The 20,524-nt window shown below is 40.4% G+C and overlaps 1 protein-coding gene across 4 annotated transcripts in view; it reads right to left on the minus strand.

The window, feature by feature from the left end:
- The window catches only part of DCC (DCC netrin 1 receptor), a 1,226,177-nt gene that overhangs the window by 843,856 nt on the left and 361,797 nt on the right, over positions 1-20,524 (minus strand). Inside the window, exon 1 of one of the 4 annotated variants that reach the window (XM_070452513.1) lies at positions 9,982-10,116. The exons of the other annotated variants lie outside the window; for them this stretch is intronic. The gene's annotated coding sequence lies outside the window, so the exon portion shown is untranslated. Of the gene's footprint in view, positions 1-9,981; positions 10,117-20,524 lie in introns of those variants that run through there. 4 annotated transcript variants of the gene reach the window in all.

Consider the following 20,524-nt stretch of genomic DNA (forward strand, 5'->3'; position numbering starts at 1 on the left):
TTGTAAAACATTCACTGTATTTCATGATGTGGCTTTTCTTTTTCACATAAATAGATTACTCCAAGGCTTGAAATTATATACTCATCATTCAAAAGAAGACTAAAAATACACCGCTCCACTCTCAATTTACACATGAGGCAACTTAAGACTCATGGGTTTATCTAGAATGATACAGACACTTCAACGAACAGAATTAACACCATTCTGTGAATAAACTAAAACCCACTGAATTGTACATAAGTGGGCAAATTGCAGGGGGAGATGTGCATTATATCTCAATAAAGCTGCTTTTAACAAAGGACAGGATTAGGGATATGGGATGAGAGTCTATGTCCGCTGACTGCTAAATCAGAGAATAAAAAAAATAGTAAGTAACACCCTAATAATAATAATAATAAGTAACAACCTAATACCCCTTATGAGGTCTTCCCTATAACTCAAATGATAAGGAATCTGCCTGTAATGCAGGAGATCTGGGTTTAGTTCCTGGGTTGGGAAGATCCTCTGGAGAAGGGAATGGCAACCCACTCCAGAATTCTTGCCTGGAGAATCCCATGGACAGAGGAGCCTGGCGGACTACAGTCTGTGGGATCACAAAGAGTTGGACATGGCTGACCGATTAACACTACACTACTAATAACCCTTATACTAATAGAATGCCAGGCAGCAAAAGTTCAAAACATACAAACTTTACTACTGCCTCAAACTTCAGAATGTCCATCTTTCTTATCCCTCAGACACTACCAAATGCAACTATCTTTGCCATGGATGTTGAGTCTGATCACAAGGTCAGATCACCAATAAAAACAGCTACATTTTATTTGTCATTTCCTCTGAACCCCTGACATTTTGATTAGCAAATTCATGAATGATCAAAGACACCTGAAGATAAAATAACAAATGAAGATAAAATAACAAACAGTTCTTCCTCCCAAAAGCACGCCACCTTGCTGCCATCAATGCAGCTACCCCAGTCAAATCTGGGATGGGGGTGGGGGAGTCAGATACAGTCTCCTTGCCTGGCTCAGAGAAAATGACTGAACAGATGCCCTCAGTCCCATGACAATTTCCATGGCCCCACGGGATTTCCAAATATGATCCCAGCATGCAACCACCCCTAACCCGATCCCCTCAGAGTTGGCTGAGGGGCAGAGACTTGGAGGATGCTTCAGGGCACTCGTGGCCTAAGAGCAGCGAGGTTCACAGTGAGTTTGTAAATATCACACCCTGCCCTCCTCACCAAATTTTGAAACTGACATCTCTGGATTCTACATAATCATGCAAGATTTTCCTGACAAGTATGCTGTAATTTTGTTTATTTGTTTTCCCTTTAAAGTTTTTTTCTTTTCTTTTTCCCCTTGGGAAAGAACACACATCCACTCAGTTACTTATTTATGCATTTATCCAAGGACATATCCAACATCATATGATTCAGTCCCATCCTAAGGATACTCACATCACTATATTTCCTAAACCCTGGGAGGGTCCCTTTCTTAAGACCTTCATCTTTCCTGTAGTTGAAAATCTGAATTTTCAAGAACCACAAGTTACACAGCAGAATAAAAGTGAGCCAGAGTTGCCAACAAGGTTGGAAAAAATTACCAACTCTGTAGACCATAATCTGACAATCAAGATACCCACAGTGTTGTGATCCTCATTAAATCAGAAAAAAAAAAAGAGGGAAATCTCACCAATTCATCCTCCCTAAAAGCAATTAGGTACTATTTCTCACAATAGGTCATCTCTGATGCAGATACATTCTTTAATGAGGCAGAAAAATTAATATTTTTCTCCAAAGTTAACGGATGAAAGAGAATCACAGTAAGCAATCACCTAGGAGCTCAACATCACTGGATCAAGTACAAATTCTGGGTCTTTTTGAACACAGAGCATTTCAGATTGTTCAAAAGCTGACTGCTGTAACTAGGTGGAAGGAATTAACATCGTTTGGTTGGTTTTAGAGAGTAAAACATGCACTCATTCCCTAAAACAGGTGTTTTTCCAATGTATATTTGGCTTTGGGATTTGAAGGAAGCTTACGAAAATTCCATCCTAAGAAAAAACTGTCTTGTATTCTATGGAAACCTCGTGCACACAGTAAGGCTGCAAGTCAAGTCCTTGATGACTTGTTGCTGCTCAGGGATGATGTATTAGATCTCTCAGTTGTATTATCTCTCATATATATTATATTATGTATTATATCTCCTTGCTCTTAACTTCTAATGGCTTTATTACTTCCTAAAGGATTTCCATCGAATTGAAGGAATCATTTCGTGGCAGCAGAAGTGGCAGAAGACAAGACCCCCGACTCAAACTGTGCCTCCTAAACTGATTTCTCCCTTTATTTAAAAATTAGATTCAGTTTCAAAGCTGAGTATGGTGGATGACCTTATTGTAAGAGTGTGAATTCAAATTAAACACAAAGCCAAGAGCAGATGATACCCTTTAATGATAATGAAAAGAAACACAGAGAAATGTAAGAAGGTGTCTGTTATATCCAAAATAGATTCTCAGTCATACTTCCAAGAGTGTCTTCCAGAAGGTTTAACCAGCTGTTCCTCAATGGAACGTCTTGGATCAATGATTAGATTTCATATTCAATTTTTATGTTTAGTAGTATGGCATTTGCAAATTCTCTATTTAACAATACACTTGCTCCTAAATCCTTTTTTTTTTTTTAAATTTTTATTAGTTGGAGGCTAATTACTTTACATCATTACAGTAGTTTTTGTTATACATTGATATGAATTAGCCATGGATTTACATGTACTCCCCATCCCAGTCCCCCCTCCCACCTCCCTCTCCACCCGATCCCTCTGGGTCTTCCCAGTGCACCAGGCCCGAGCACTTGTCTCATGTACCCAACCTGAGCTGGTTATCCGTTTCACCCTAGATAATATACATGTTTCAATGCTGTACTGAAAACCCTTTTTCTGAGCACTGAATGCATGGATCAGTGGTAGCATGAAGGCATATTTGGAGGAAAATTTTAAATAGAAGAAATTTTTAATGGAATTTCTTGATAAATACACATTAAGAATGCTTGCATGTATGATTTAAAATGACTATATCTTCAAAGTGTGAAGCATCCTTACAATTACACTTCTATATCTAATAAAGAGCATAATGTGGGGTCATGCAGGACTCAGAAGGATTTCTATTCCACTATTTATCTGTTAATTTAAACACATCCACTGCCCAGATTTACTTAATAAATATGATCTATTCCTCTTCCTTCACTTCTCTTCTTCAACCAAAAACTAGGCAGTCAGGTAGTATAACCCAAGCTTTACAGGACATATGGAGGAGAGTGATAGAGCTAAATGGAATCCATAATAGCTAACCCCAAAGCCTGAGACCAAAGGCAAAACAGAAAGACCTGATCAATCTTGTTCTGTTCCCAGAATAAAATATCATCCTAACCTCAGTGTCCTGAAGTTACCCATACACTTAGATCCAGCACTCTGCAAACACTCAGCATTCTGTGCCTGGCAGGGCTTCAGGGCCCAAGTCTAATCTCCTTCTAGAGGGAACAAGACACACACAAAAATAGCCAGAGCTAATCAGAAGCACACATATGTGTTCTAAGAGGGTAAAGTGAGGAAAAGCCCGCTGCAGTGGAAAGCGTGACTCAAAGCTTCACGAATGCCCGGGTGTTTGACCTGGGTCTTGAAATAAAAATGGTATTTGGGAGATAAAATCAGGCACACTGATAGCATCTTGTTACTGGGGGCTGCGAATAAAGGCCACATCAGCGTGAGGCAGATTGTGTGGGACTGCCAGGGCCTACAGATGTCGACTTCGTGGGCTCGCTGAATCAGAACACCTGGGAACCTGGTGGAAAACATTTAGATTCTGTATTTTTCTAGCTCTGTAAGTGTGAGGCAGGGTCAGGAGTCTGCCACACAGATAGGTTCAGGGGTTAGCCCATGGGGACAGAGGATGAGATAAATAACAATGGAGAGGCAGTTTGTACCAGCTCAGAAAGGGTGTTGGAAGTGCAAGGAGTTTGGGTTTTACTCTGTAGATGGAATAGAGTTTCTACATGTATATAGAGAGATTACAATTATTTATTTATTTGGCTGTGCTGGGTCTTAGTTGGGGCGTGTGAGATCTAATTCCCCAACCAGGGACAGAACCTGGGTCCCCTGCGCTGGGAGAGTGGAGTGTTAGCGACTGGACCACCGAGGAAGTCCCAGGAATAAGGATTCTTGGTTACTCTAAAGACCCTTACTATCAGAACATTTAATTGCCAACTTGTGAACTTAGGGATAAAAATTTTGAGTAAAAGGTCACAGATACAAAGCCATGTGCCCATACACATACCCACACATCTCCACACAGAGACATATAACCAGGAAGTTTACGATGTTAGCAATAATAGTTACATGACTATTTCAATTACAATGGTTTTCCTCTTGTATGACAAGGACAGGGCTGCTCCAGAGGGAGGCATGGGATGCGTTATCCACCTAGAGGCTGAAGAACTCTAAAGGGCTCTCATCTCTATCACGGACTTGGACAAATTAAAATTTTTGGTGCCTCAGTTTCCTCCCAGGTGAGAGCACGATAAAAAAAAAGCCTGGTAGGTATCAAACGGATAGCAAGAATCACAAGAAAAAAATAAGTAAGAGGCTTCCAAATATTAGTATGGAGTCTGTAAAACCCCATATTATACAGAAAGGCATATTCAGCTAAGTGTTTTCAGGGGATACGTTCTGACTCCTGAGTTCTAGGGAGATAATCCCATTGCCAATCCCTTTTCATTATTTTTTTTTATTAAAATGTGTAAATGGGGCCGGAGCTTTCCTGGGACTCGTTGCTCTAAGAGAAGCCCAGGTCCCAGCGGCGACTAGCAGCTAATCCCTCCCCTCCCACAGCCGCAAAGATGAGAGCAGATGCTCAGAGGAAAGAATCAGCAGCTTATCACAGAAAATCTAATTTACGATAAAAGAAGAACGTGCGCCAACATAAAGCCTCAGCTGGAGAAGAATCTTTCTCAAAAACCTATTTAAGACCCATCCTCATATGTTGAAAATATTTACAAGTTATCAGTCTTTCATTGAGGTCCCCATGAAGTGCTGGCTATTCCCACGACCATGCTCTGCCCCACCACTGGGGTCTCCCCAAGAGAAGAGCCATCAGTCCCTGGCCCACTTCTGACTTATGATCATAACCATCCATCATGTGCTACTAACTACTGCTTCAAAACCAATTCCCCACATCTTTTAGGCTCATAGGAGTAAACATAAATTTACCCTCTTGGTATCATTTAGGGTTTTGTTTTTTTTCCCTCCTTTCCCAAAAGTCATGAACAGCTGGATTCTGTTCCTTGGCTCTCATCTGACATGAACAGACTACTGTCATTTAATACTTGATGAGGATCAGGAGGCCAGAAAAGTCCTAAATAAGGATTAGGACTAAATAAGAATTACACAGCACACTGCAGTCTGGAATTGAATTTGCTCAATTCATTCTCATAAAGCAATGCAAAGCAGCTATTTTTAACCCTCGTTTTATAACTGAAGAAATCAAGGCCCAGAGAGGTTAAGTAATTTGCTTAAGATGTCAGAGTTAATTTGGGGCAGTGTCAGAACTATGATAGGTGATGTCTGAAAGAAGAGGAGGATGCAAGGAAGAGACCTGCAAAAGTCATTCCTTTCAATCTGCCTGGTCCAACTTTGCGGCTGACCTCCAAGAGTCTACGTGGTTTTCTCTCACATGAGATCAGCTTTTCCAAGCTCCCCGACCCAGAGAGATAACTCTTGATTCCCCAGCAGGTGTCACTGTGGTGTATGGATGAGCATCCTTTACTCATCCCAGAAATCGCACTCTCTACCATTGGGACATAGAGCTAGTGGAAGTAGGTTATTTGAAAAGTAGCTATTTTCTAATCTAATTTCTAGATGTGTAGGCAAAGAAATCTGAGCACAGAAGCATGACTTGTCCAGGATCACGTGCCTACAGACACTCAAGACTAGAAGATGAAGCCCCTGAGATCCACCGCTCAGGACCATTCTTTAATCAGCTCTGCCTCGGCACTCCAGTTCTAACTGATGTTTAAGGTTCTTTATCTCCAACAACACCTTCCACAATTCTCTACTTTTTCGAGCATGGGAAGAAAACATATAGAAGGAAGCATTAAAAATACATTGTTTTGGGGACTTCCCTGGAGTCACACGTTCGATTCCTGATCTGGGAAGATTCCACATACATGGAGCAACCAAGCAACTACTGAGCCTGCGGGCTGCAACTACTCAAGTCTGTGTACCAACAGCCTGTAGTCTACAGCAACAGTCCACGGAAGTGAGAAGCCCTCAACTACAACAGAGAGTATTTCCCACGCTCTGCAGCTAGAAAAAGCCCGCACAAAGCAACGAAGACCCAGTGTGGCCAGCATACACAAAATAGAAAGTGAGAAAGAAATATCGTCCATAGGGCAGCAGTGAGTCTAACCAAACAGTGAAAAACCTGAAAAGAGAGGGCAGAGTGGGTTAAACTGGGTCTCCCCCAAGTGACACATTCAGATCCTAATCTGTGGGCTGGGGAATGTAAACTTACTTGGAAATGGGTCTGTTTTTTTCCATTTCCCTCCAGTGTCAAAGAGTTAGATGTAATCAAGTTATGATAAGGTCACACTGGATCAGGGCAGGCCCTGAACTGAATGACCGATGTCCTCATGCAAAGCGGAGGGCAGGCTCAGAGAGGAAAGAAGTCTCTGTGACTGGACACGGAGACTGGATCACGCAGCCACAAGCCAAAAACACACCAGAGTGCTGGGAGTCACCGGGATGGAAGAGAGGCAAGACAGGGTTCTTCCCAGCCTCTTATACTGTTGGTGGGAACGCAAACTGGTGCAGCCACTCCGAAAAAGAGTATGGAGGTTCCCCAAAAGGCCGAAAATAGAGTGGCCGTATGATTCAGCAATCCCACTCCTGGGCATATATCCGGAGAAAAACTTGGTTCGAAAGGATCCATGCACCTCAGGGTTCATTACAGCAAGATTGAAGTGAAATAATGCCATTTGAAGCAACGTGGATGGGACCTAGGGATGATCATACTAAGTAAGTCAGACAGAGAAGACAGATACCATGATAGCACTCACATGTGGAATCTAAAATATGATACGAATCAGCGTATCTACAAAACAAAAACAGACTCACAGATGCGACGCACCTGGAACCTGTCACACAGAGTAAAGTAAGTCAAGAAGAGACAAATATACCATACTAATTCATACATATGGAATCTAGAAACATGGTGGAGATGAACCTATTTGTAGGGCGGGACTAGAGGACTGGAGACACAGATGCAGAGAATGAAAATGTGGACGCGGGGCAGGGAAGGGGAGGGGGGACGAATTAAGAGAGCAGCATTGACAAGTGTACACCACTCTGTAAAAGAGATCGTCAGAGGGAAGCTGCTTATAGCACAAGGAGCTCAATGCAGGGCTCTGATGGCCGAGACAGGCGGGACCAGGGCTGGGGGTTGGAGGGGAGGTCCGAGAGAGCGGGGATATATGTGTGCATACAGCTGATTCACTTTGTGTACAGAAGAATCTAACATAACATTCTAAAGCAATTACACCCAATACAAATCAGACTCACTGATACAGAGAACAGACCTGTGGTTGTCAAGAAGGAGATGTGGGTTAGGGGAGGGGAGGAATGGGAGTTTGGGATTAACAAAGGCAAACTATTATATATAGGATGGAGAAGCAACACCCTTCTGCTGTATACACATGGAATCATATTCAATGCTCTGCTGACAAATCATAATGGAAAAGAATATAGATATTTTTATACCCCCTTTAACTCACTGGTTGTTCAGAAGCGTGCTGCTTAGATTCTATGTAATTGTAGATTTTCAGATTTTCCTCTTGTTGATTTCTAGTTTTATATCGTTGTGCTCAGAAAAAATAGTTGGTGTCATTTCAGTCTTCTTTCTGAGATCTGTTTTCTGTCTATCCAATTATCTATCCTGGAGTATATTCCTTGTGCTCTTGGGAGGAATGTGCATTCTGCTGCCGCTGAATGGAATTTTTTTCTATGTTTGTTAATTCCATTTGTTCTTGAGAGTAATTCAATTCCATTGTTTCCTTGCTGATTTTCTATCTGAAGGATCTATTCATTGCTGACAGTTGAAGTCCCCTACTATTAATATGGGCTTCCCTGGTGGCTTATTGGTAAATAATCTGCCTGCCAAGCAGGAGATGTGATCCCTGGGTGGGGAAGATCCCCTAGAGAAGGAAACGGCTACCCACTCCAGTATGCTTGTCTGGGAAATTCCATGGACAGAAGAGCCTGGCGAGCTACAGTCCATGGGGTTGCAAAGACTCGGACACAACTTAGCAACGGAGCACAGACATATGTATAAATATACATACATATATACGTGTGTGAGTATAACTGAGTCACTATATGCTGTCCTGAAGAAATTAATACAACATTGTAAATGAACTATACATCAATAAAATTAAAAGAAAAAAGAAAGGGTTCTTCCCAAGAGATTTCGGAGGGAATGCCTTGTTGACACCTTTACTTCACACCCTTAATTTAGAAAGTTGTGAGAAAATAAATTTGTTTTTTAAAGCTACTCAGTTTGTGCTATTTTATTAAGAGCAGCCAGCCTTAGGAAACTAATACAGAGAGTTAGGGACGTATATTTCTACTGGGGGATAAATAACTCTTGGCCAGGAGACTGATCTCCCTGGCAGCATGATCTCCAAAGAGGAAAAAATGCCTCCATCTCCCCATCCCACCCATAGAATGTCTCTAAAAAGTTTATCTAGTCAACTCTCTCCATCCTGAGACCACGGGCCTCATGAAGTGTTCTGTTTGTTAGTTTGTTTGGGGGTTTTGTTTTGTTTATTTTACTATAAGGGGGCTTCCCCTGAGGGCCTGTCTACAGGGAAGGGAGGTTCTGGTGGGGCCAACAGAACATTCTGAGGTGCATGGCAGTGACACTTCTCAATACCGTAACAAATCTGTGTACTTCGCTAATACAAATACTCCCTCGAGAGACAGATCCGCTGGCGTGCTGGCTAAGTCAGGTCTGCAACAAGCTCTCAAAGCTGAGCCGCTAACTTCTGACGCTGGTAAGTTCACCTCCGTGAGAAGCTTCTTGGGAGAAAACCATCAGGCTTTCTGCTTAGCACACCTCTTGCACCATACATCTTTCTTCTTCGAAACTTCTACAGAATTGATTTCACTTCCTTCTGGCCCCTTCACCACCATTTTCTAATTAATTGAGATTATTTCATTATACATATGGATTTACACTTTCCACTTGTTTTCCAAAACGCTAAGCTCCATCTTGGCCACTGACTGGCCTTGGACATGAGACCAAGTCTCTCAGAAATGTGGCTTCCCTACTGACGAAATGGGCAGACTAATATCATTATTCTATCAGTCTGCTCTGCCTGTCTTACTCGGTTCGTGTTGGAGTCAAGTATATCACTATGTGGAAATAGTATTAAAGTTTAAAAAAGAAGTACTTTAGTGTTATTACTATAATTATTAACTTAATTTTGCAGCCACTCCATTTCTTCAATTCTGTCAATCTTATCACAAAGCAGAACCCTTTATGTAGGACACCCTTAACATCCCCACGTGTCTATAGCTTGTTCATCTGTCAAAAGTCAACCTGAATGTTACCTCTGCCAGGAGCCTGTTACTGCCCCTCAATCCTCTCCCTACCGTTTCACACAATGGGTGTTTGCATACGTGTTCTTCTCCACACTCAGCTGTTAAATCCTTAAGGGCAGGAACCAAGTTTTTTCTCTATATCATCACGGAACTCGATGCCTTTCACATGCGTCCTCAGACACGCTGACTGACTTAAAGCAATAAACATTTATTATCTCACAGTTTATGCGACTCAGGAATCTGAGCAGGGTTTAGCCCAGTGTTTCTGACTCAAGGTCTTTTCTGACGCTGTGGTCGAGGTGTCAGTCGGGGTTAACCACGACTAAAGGCTTACCTGGCCTGAAGATGTCTTTCTAAGCTCCTTCTCATGGCTGTTGGCAGGAAGCCTCAGTTCCTGGCCATTCAGGGTCTCGTCACAGGGCAGCCCCCAACATGTCAGCTGGAGTGACTCTCTCCCCAGAGACAGTGATTCCAGAGACCGAAAGCGAGAGACGCCATATTGCTTTTATGATCTCATCTCCAAGTCACACACTCTCATCCTGCTTTCTTCTGTTCATCAGAAGTGAATCAGAAAACCCAGCTCACACACAACAGGGGAGAATTATGTAAGAGTGTGAATAGCAGGGGACAAGGATGACCGGGGGCCACTGTGGAGGCTGGCTACCACAGTGACTGAGGGAATGGATACGTCATATTTATCTTTAATTTACTTCCCACTTAGGGCTTTGTATTTTCTTCCAGTCAACACAGACTTGACTTCACTTTTGTTGAAGTGTGCTCAGGAGTGCAAATGCAAAGCAATCATTAACCTTTAGTTAATTCAGAGAAGATGACTTATAATGAAGAAGTCTGAAGCTAAATGAAAGTGACTTTTGCATTATCTAATCAATGTTTATTCTAAACCCACTTCCCTCTTTTATATATATACGTGTATGTGTGTGTGTATGTGTGTGTGTGTATATATATGTGTATATATATATATATGTCAGTGATTGAATGAACTTTTAATCAAAATTAACAATCTTTTTAGCAAATGATAACAATAAAACCAGTAAGTATGTGCTAACTGGAATTAATTATTTAAAAAATATTTTCTAAGTTATATTTTCCATTTTCTACTAAATCAGATCAAGATTCTCTTCCTTCTTTTCACAATGAAGAGCCACACTATATTTGTTAAGCCCTTACAACATGCTCAATCAACACCATTGCTTGAGACAGAAGGTAAGGAAGATACACAAGGTCCCTAGGCTTACCCAATTTATAAGAGGACAAACACACACACTACAAGAATTCTCTGGAATCTAATACATCAATTTATGCAACCTCTTCCAATACTCACCGACATAAATGTTTATATTCATCACACCTATGAATTTCTTCATATTTCTCAATTTACTCAGAGTTCCTCTACATTTTTTGTAGGCTACCCAAAGTGGAGTATCTTCCATGAAGTTTTCCATGCTTCTTGTTCAATAAATTTTTTGTGCTTTAATAACCTTCTGCTTTGAATTTCCACAGTAAATGAACAATTAATTATGAGCTATCTTACTTATTTTTCCCCTCCAAATTGCTTCATGTGATTTAGTCATATTGCCCAACAGATGGCAATTTCTTTGAAGTTCAAGCTCCTCCCCAGTCCTTAGAAGGTATTCAATAAATGCTTGCCAATTGATGGCTAATAAAGATAAAGCATTTGCTTTAGTGTCCTTGGCCAAAACTCTGTGTGTTTGAATCTGGACTAATATGACTAGTTTCTGAATTAATATTCTAGGTGCCTAAGGTTGAGCCTAATTTGAATTAAAATTTACATAAATTATTTTAACCAAAATAAATGCACAGTGCCTTAATATTTTCTGAGTTTAGGATTTACTGGCGAGATTAGTAAGTTACTGTTCCTTAGTGTGGAAGCTTAGCAATTGGAATGTTAAATATTTCATATTTTTAAATAACTATACAGAAAGAGATACTATTTTTTGTAGCATTCTGCAAATAACACAATAGCTGAAGCAGCCTGAGGTCTTGGAAAGAATTTTGGTGTTAGAGTCACACAGATCTGGGTAAGTCAAATTTTAACTTTATTTTCTGGTGAACTGCAACCAGTTTCAGATATCCTGTTCTCCTCCATACAGTGAGGTTATTACTATTTGCTTTGCAGAGCTATTGGATAGATGGCAATGAAGTGACTAAGTCACATGCCCAGGGTCTCAGTAGCACTTACTCTGCCTACCTCACTCTCACTCTTTCAGTAAATATTTCTTTAAGACACACTGGAGCTATATGGACCTGAGATGAAAACCTATTAATCACCCAACATTCCAAAACCAACAAACCAAAGCATCACTGATCAGTTTCAAAAGCACTAGACACCAACCCCATGGCTAGCCACATCTGACAATGTACTCAAGGAAATAGTGGGCAATTAGACCCCTGGTTTCATCACAGTTTGGTGGACTATGAAACTGCCTTGAGTCAAAGATATTTACAAAGCAGAAAAACTGAGAAAAAGAAGGACTGGTCAAAAAGAAACAACATGTTGTAAATCAATGCACTTTTCCCCAAGTTCTTAGTTTATTATATTTCTTTGAGTGCAGTAATCCATTCTCACCCTGAACTGTCAAGTTTTCCTTAAATGGTTTCATGTTCCAACACTGGACCTCTGTCCTCTATCCACAGGACCTGTAGACTCCCGATTTCTAAAGGCATTTAGATTTTAGGTTTCCCTACCAATTCTCATGGAACACCTTAGTATCAACATTTGACTCTTAACTTTAGAACTCTTTGTGTGTATTTTTCATTCTGTTTTTTAATGGTCTATAGTGTCGAGAAATAGTCTTAGAATACATTTCCAAGTTGTATATGTTCCCTACATCTACTTGCAAAAATAGTCACATGTTTTAAAATATTTAGCTAATATCCTCACAGAAAAGTTCAACCTTTTTTTCACTTGAGCAAATAAGACCAAATTGAAGCCTTTTTTTAGAATCAATTTTTAAAATAGGTTTGAGCAATGGATTCATTTAAAGAGTAAAAGTTGCTGGAGGTGAGGTGTGGATCTCAATCTAGATTAATTGCAGTCTATCTGTAAGGAGATCCAACCAGTCCATCCTGAAGGAGATCAGTCCTGGGTGTTCATTGGAAGGACTGATGCTGAAGCTGAAACTCCAATACTTTGGCCACCTCATGCAAAGAGTTGACTTGTTGGAAAAGACCCTGATGCTGGGAGGGATTGGGGGCAGGAGGAGAAGGGGATGACAGAGGATTTGATGGCTGGATGGCATCACCGACTCTATGGACATGAGTTTGAGTAAACTCCAGGAGTTGGTGATGGACAGGGAGGCCTGGCATGCTGTGATTCATGGGGTCGCAAAGAGTCGGACACGACTGAGCAACTGAACTGAACTGAACTGAATTGATAGCTAAAAAGAGTGAAAAAAGATGGCCAAGATGATGAGTAGAACCACAACAGAAATGAACCTTGAAAGAAAATCACACAGAGAAGTTCAATGATCCATGTTCTAAGTATAACAAGAATGGCATCAAGTTAGATTCTACAGATTAGTCCAAGCTCTCATCTTCTCATTGAGAAATTCTTGAGAAGAGAGAAGAAGCAAAAGGTTGGCAAAAATATGACCCAGGAAAGCTGTGAGAAGGATTAGTGCTAGGACTTCAGCCCCTGGATAGTGACTGATTTACCTTCTATCCTTTTAAGTCCACCTCAGATAGACTCATGACATTCTTAGAGTAATGTGAAAAGTTGTTCATGGATTATGCTGAACTTGTTTGCCATACTCAAGAAAATCTTGCACGGTTGAGAGGAAATATGAAAAGTTGCCCTGTGGTGAGAATATTCTGATCTAGGGAGGCTCTAGATCTTATGAACTCTGACTAGACTATCCTCTAGACTCTGAATTAATCTGGTGTTTCTCGGTTTTAGACACTGTTTTTGGAAGTGTGGGCTGAAGAAGCAGAGCTAACATGACCTCCATCTTGAACATCTCACTTGGGCTATCCAAACACCATTAGCTCTTACTCCCATTCTTTGGTGAGAAAATAGAATTGAAGAGTGCCTTAAAACAGGAATTTTTTTTTTTTTTAAAGCTTAGACTCGATGTGTTTTAAGGAGTTATATAAAGTTCTGTTGGAACAGAGGCCAATGTAAAAGAGATTCTGGTAAAGAATGTGAAAATCCCTATTATGTTGCAGCCCAAGCAGCCACAATAAGATAGAGCAAGTTGGCTAAACAACCTAACAGGAGTGACTGCAGCCTGACCAGGAGGAAAAGTACCAATGGAAGTATGTTCTGAAGGAAGTCAAAGTGAACACCAGAGGAGGCTTCAGGAATGCAATGCCCAAGGTGTGATGAGCAGGTAAGTCAAGAGACATTGGCGGTGCTGAGAGCACAGATGCCCTGGGTGTGGGTCACAGTGGACTCATCTCCCAATTAAGGCGTGATTTTCTCCAGTGTTGATGCTGTTATAGGCACTCTTAAACCTTGAGGAGAAGGCTTGGATTGTGTCTACTCTCATATCAGCAGTTTTCTAATATAATTAGTTATACTAGAGTTTAGAGTTTCTTTGTGCTTTTAGTAGTTATCCAAGTACATCTCTTAACTTTCTCAGGAAAGAGGAAGGCTTCATAAAGTTTAAGAGCAGGGACCTTTTTCAATTTACCTTTTAATGCTTCCCACCTTGCGGGATTGTGTTATAAAAACAGTACCCGAACAATAAATATTTAAGAAACTAAGATCAGAGAAAGGAGCAGAGGGAGGTGGGAGAGTGAAGGAGACGAATCCTACCACCCCAGTAGTTCCCAGGCTTCTCTTTAGACTAGCCGATGGTTCTCTTGGAAGGGAAACATCACTCGAGTCTGCTATTTTTCCAACTTATCTAATCTATATAACATTCACTTATCCCCCGTGAGCCTAGTACTTCATTTATTCATCCATTTATTTATCAAATATCTGTTAGGCTCACTCTCTGGTGCCAGGCACATCATTATACCCTGGCCATAAGTAATAGGCATGAGAAATTGGGTCCTTGTTCTCTTGGAACTTATATTCTAATGGAAAAAGAAAAAAAAATCAATCAGTTAACCAACCAACCAAAAAAATATCAAGGCCCTGCAGAAAATAACATTAGATGGGATGATAGAAGGTAACGCAGGATGACAGAAGGCCTTTCTCAAGGATACAGGAGAAGGCCCTCCAAACAGAGGGAACAGAGAGTGCAAAGGCCCCAAAGCAAGGAGAACTTTGAAGTGTCCAAAAAAGCATATGGCTGTTGAGTATATCAGACTGGGGAGAGCAGAACAAGGTGAGTTGGAGGAATGCAATGGGACAGACTGTACTGAGCTTTGGCAATCTATCTGTCATGCTACACCCTGCAATCCATAACATACACTTAGGGAGATACTGTCCTTTAAACAAATTATCAGTAAATCAAATTAATAGTTCAGTGTAAAATTATGAATTATAAATACTTGCTGCAGGCCAGAAAAGTTATGATATTTATTTAGAAAGGGAGTTTTTTTTTTTTAAGTAAAAGGAAGGCAAAGGAAGGATTAAGAGTTTGGGGTTAGCAGATTTCAAATATTATATATACACTGGTAAACAACAAGGTCCTCCTGTATAGCACAGAAAACTGTATTCAATATCCCGTGATAAACCATAATGGAAAAGAAAAAATATACATGTATATACATATATATATATACACACACATATACTGTATATATAACTGAGTCACTTTTCTGCATAGCAGAAATTAAACATAGCATTGAAAGTTAACTATATATCAATAAAGTGTTAAAGACAGGTAAAGTAAAAAATTTAAGCATGGGATAATGGAAAAGCTAGTATCTTACAGTCACCTCCATCTCTCATTATTTAATTTTTAGAAGATATGGACATGTTCAATTCTGTTGTATCAGAGCACACAGAATTGTCTTAATTGAATTAAATTGAATAGCAAGTATTATCTGTCTTCAGAACACAATACAGTTGCATCTATATGCTACATAAAAAAAAGAAAGAAAGAACTATAAGCATACATCTACCTACTAGTACTTGGAGGAATAGGCAAATACTGAATGGCAACCAGATAGAACAGTAGCTTTCCAAGTTAGAAAAGAAGGTTTGAAATTTTTGAAATAAATATTCCCTTTACCTTAAAAACATAATAAATTGCTGCAAACGGTGTTATTTCATTCTTTTTTATGATTGAGTAATATTCCATTGTATAAATATGCCACACTTAATAAGTCAGAGAAAAACAAATATCATGTGACATTGCTCATAGGTAGAATCAAAAAAGAAAAAGAAATGAAATTATATACAAAATAAAAATAGACCCACAGACATAGAAAACAAACAGATGGTTACCAAAGGGGAACGGTGGGGGAGAAATAAATTAGTAATTTGGGATTAATAGATGTGTGCCTATGTGCTAAGTGGCTTCAGTTCTGTCCAACTCTTAGTGACCCCATGGACTGTAGCCCGCCAGTCCCCTCTGTCCAAGGCATTCTCCAGGCGAGAGCACTGGAGCGGGTTGCCTTGCCCTCCTCCAGGGGATCTTGCTCCAAATATTGAACCTGAGTCTCCACCAGCTTCTGCATTCTTAATGCTGAGCCACCAGGGAAGCCCGGGATTAATAGATACAAACAAACAGATATAAAATAAAACACAAGAACCTTCCATACAGCACACATATTCAGTATAAAAGACTCAATATTTGATGAGGACCGATGAGGAAAAGAATCTGAAAAAATATTTATGTATGTATATATAACTGAATCATGTTTCTGTGCATCTAAACCTAACACAACATTAGAGAAAATCAACTCTACTTCAATTAAAATAGCATAATAATTTCATTTAGATATGATTTGTGTCGTTAGTAGTTTAAGCGGATGCGCCACCTGCATGCTATAAGGCCTTTCTCAAAGTTCTCGTTCTTAGTTTGTTCCTGGATATTCTAAGTGCTCTGGAAACAATGAAAACAGCAAACCTCACTTAGCCTGCCTCATGCCTTCACCCCAGCTTCAGCTGGCACCAGCCAGATGGGGGAGTTTGCCCAGTTGCTGCAAGGGACAGTAGGAACACTTGTCTTGACTGATGTTATGTAAAATGTCACAGACTTTTGAATTTGATCTTGGCAAGGCACGATGGAAATGCTCCAAACCAAAGACTGTAGAGAGCTGTTCAATCACCACACAAAGGGACTGATGTGTTGCATATTGAATTCAGGCAATGATTACATATAATTGTATCATTACCATCATTACCTAGAGTGAGATTAATGGAAGCAACTATTCAGAAAAACAAGAAAGAAATTAGCTTTGAAGGAGCAGAATGAAAGATTTTAATTGTGGGAAGAATTCAGTCACATTTCAAAATTACTGGTTGTGATTCCATCAAACTCACATCCCCCCATCTCTTCCCTGCTTCGATTCATGTGCTTCATTTCATTTGTCCACTCAATAACTAGCAAAGGTCAGATATCTACCGAAAACAGCCTTACCTCAAAGCTGACAAACCAACCTGTCCAAAATGTTTATTTTAATAAATGGTCAGAGAAATTTACAACACTTACTGATAGAGCCAATAAATGAAGTGTTTTCTTTCTTTGTTTTGTGTGTGTGTGTGTGTGTGTGCGCGCCATTAAAACCAACACATCAGTGGCAAAATCCCTTTTGGAAGCAAAGTAACATGGTACAGTAGGTGAGCTATATACATATTTCACATTAAGTTGGAAATTAGCAATTCTTAGCATCTAAGATACCAGTCCAATTTTATTCAAATGCATTCATATAATTTGCATATAAAAATTCTATTGGTTGTTTTTTTTCACCAGGGCTGTGTGAATTTTTTTTCAACCTTAAATATACCTAAGAAAGGTTCTTCCTAGTCCCTGACTCAGTATACAGAAATGTGGTTGATCCATGGGTTCGGGAAAGGGATCATACTGGAATTCTTGACCAGAAGGGCCTTGACATCTAGGGACACACTTTCCTCCCCGTTACCTGTCACTGTGGCTTTTTAGAGAGACTCAAAAGAATCTCTTGGAGGGGTTATGAACTAGATCACAATACTTAGCTCTTCATCTAAGTGTAGATTTGAACTTAGGCTATGGTTTAGAAATTGTTGCAATACAGACATTTTCTTAGTTGAGTTAGATCAATATTTCATTATTATTAAGTCAGATGCATATGGGTTTTCCTGGTGGCTCAGTGGTAAAGCATCTGTCTGCAATGCAGGAAACCATCTACAATGCAGGAGATGTGAGTTTGATGCCTGGGTCAGGAAAATCCCCTGGAGGAGGAAGTAGCAAGCTGTTCCAGTATTCTTGCCTGGGAAATCCCATGGACAGAGGAGCCTAGCAGGCTTTACAGTCCATGGGGGTCACAAGAATTGGACACAACTTAACGATTAAATCACCACCACCACTCATATGCATATACTATCTAAACTGCAACATAAATAGTTTAATACAGTGGGTTTCTTTGTAACAGCTTCTGTACTCACTCTGCAAACTGAGAAGAATAGAAAGCTGCATATTCCTTCAGTCTGGAAAAACAGTTATTTATAGCATTCAATCTATCCACTGCGGTATCACAACTGCTTACCCCTTACATGATAAAGCACTTTACATATTTCAAATATTTATTTTATATCTGTTTTTACAAAAGCTTAGAAGGTAGAAAACCCAGGAATCATGACTTTCTTTGATAGCAAAACTATAAAATATAGAAGTGGCTTAAGGTGAAACAGATAAAAACTTGAAATTATTATTTTTTCTTCCCAGTTCAGAGCTCTTTTTAAAAACAGCATTAGGAGCATGTGGACTTAAGAAGCAGTTCCAATGATGAAGCAGCCACATTCCCTACACCAACATGGTCTGATCCATCACCTTCTAGCTAACTGCCATAATCCTCTTATGGATCCCAGGCTTCTACTGTCCGCTGTTCTCATCTTGTTTGTACCCTACAGCCAGGCTGATCCTTTCAGGGAGGTGTTCTCATCATGACACCTCTCTGGTTTAACCTTCAGTGACTCAGTACCTGCACTTAGGAAGAAAGCCTAAAATTCTTAACAGGGCCAAACTCAGATCTCCGTTCAAAGGTCGCCTCATCCCCCCAACCACTCTATAAACCAGGGACTCTTCTGCTCAGTCGCTTTTCATCCCCCTCACCTGCTTTAGTTTTCTTCATAACACTTACCACCTGACCTAGTCTCTACTTAAGGGTTTAACTGTCAATTATTTGTCTTCTCAGGGATTCATCAGGTTTGTTCATTTCTATATCCCAGAATAGCACCTCATAGCAGATGCTGTGTTTTTTTTTTTTTCCAACTTAAAAACAAAGTGCATACATTCCACCTTAATCCATTTGGGCTGCTATAACCGGTGGCTCAGCAGCAAAGAATCTGCCTGCAATGCAGGAGACTCAAGAGATGTGGGTTCAATGCCGGGTGGGGAAGGCATGCCCCCTGAAGGTGGGCATGGCAACCCACTCCAGTATTCTTGCCTGGAAAATTCCATGGGCAAAGGAGCCTGGTGGGCTATGGTCCATGGAGTCACAAAGAGTCCAACATGATGGAAGGGACTGAGCACAAGCAAGAATAAAGTACTGCAGACTGGCTGCTTTGCAAAAAGAAAGGTAGCTTCTACAGTCCTGGAGGGTGGAAATCTGAAATCAGAGTTCCAACACAGTCTTAAGTTTTGCTAAGAAGATTCTTCCAGGTTTCAGACTATGGACATTCTGGGTCCTCATATGGTCAAAGTGAACTAGGGAGTTCTAGACAGGGGGAAGGAGGACTCTCTTTAATAATACCATTCGTGAGGGCTCCACCCTCATGACCTAAGTACCTCTCAATGCCTTACTTCATAATGACATCATACTGAGCATTAGGGTTTTGACATATGAATTTGGGGGAGACAAACATTCAGACCACAGCAACTCCCTGCAAGGCCCTGCATGGTCGAGCTCCTGCTTTCCTTTCCAGTCTCAACCCTCACAGTATCTCCTCTCGCTCTTGGTTCTCCAGGCCCACAACCTTCTTTCAAGTTCCCTGAATATACAAGGACCCCTCCCATCCCACTGTCTTGCTCCTGAGCCTGGAAAGCACCTGCCTCCAAACCGTTCAAACTCATGCCTGTTTCTCCCAGTAGATGCTCTGTTTCCTCACAGCAGAATTTTTGGCTGTTTGTTCTGCTCATTTTTGCATCACCAGTAACTGGTCTATAGAGTGAATGTCACTTTGATAGGACGTTCTTATTTATTTATGTTCTAAATAGGTAATATGCTCCCTTATTGAATTAAAATCCATCAATGTTTCATTCCCATTGACTGGCTCATATTTGGAAGTGCCTGGGTGAGTAAATTGGGTAAAGTTAGGCAGTTCATAAACCGCAACAAATGGAAACCCCATTAGCAAATTGCCCGGTCTGTGCTGTTAGTAGCAGGAAGTTTGGAGTGCCTTTCACAGAGTTAAACGCTTTTAGTGCAAATTAAGTCACCAGTTTCTCAAAGCCTCTAGCATATGCCACCCTGAAAACATCAATTCGCCCTCTGGATTTAAGTGAGATAAAATTCGGCCTGAAATAATTAAAATGCCATAATAACAGCATTTTCTTTCAAGAGGAAGGTCACTTCTTCTAAACTGTGAAAGTTATGTTTACCTGTTAGAAGCTACAAAACAGGGGTACTTATCCCTACTTTCTGGTGTGAATTGAACACTATCTCCTCAACTTGTCCTCACATTGTTGAACAAGTAGGTTGAAAAAAAGACGTGAATTTAATTCAGCCCAGTGTATTCACTGTGGGTGCATCTTGACGGTCCCCATACTGAGTCAGAACTAGTAGTGACTCCTCAATAT

The sequence above is a fragment of the Odocoileus virginianus genome, chromosome 22 (genome assembly GCF_023699985.2).
Source record: "Odocoileus virginianus isolate 20LAN1187 ecotype Illinois chromosome 22, Ovbor_1.2, whole genome shotgun sequence".
Taxonomy (NCBI): domain Eukaryota; kingdom Metazoa; phylum Chordata; class Mammalia; order Artiodactyla; family Cervidae; genus Odocoileus; species Odocoileus virginianus.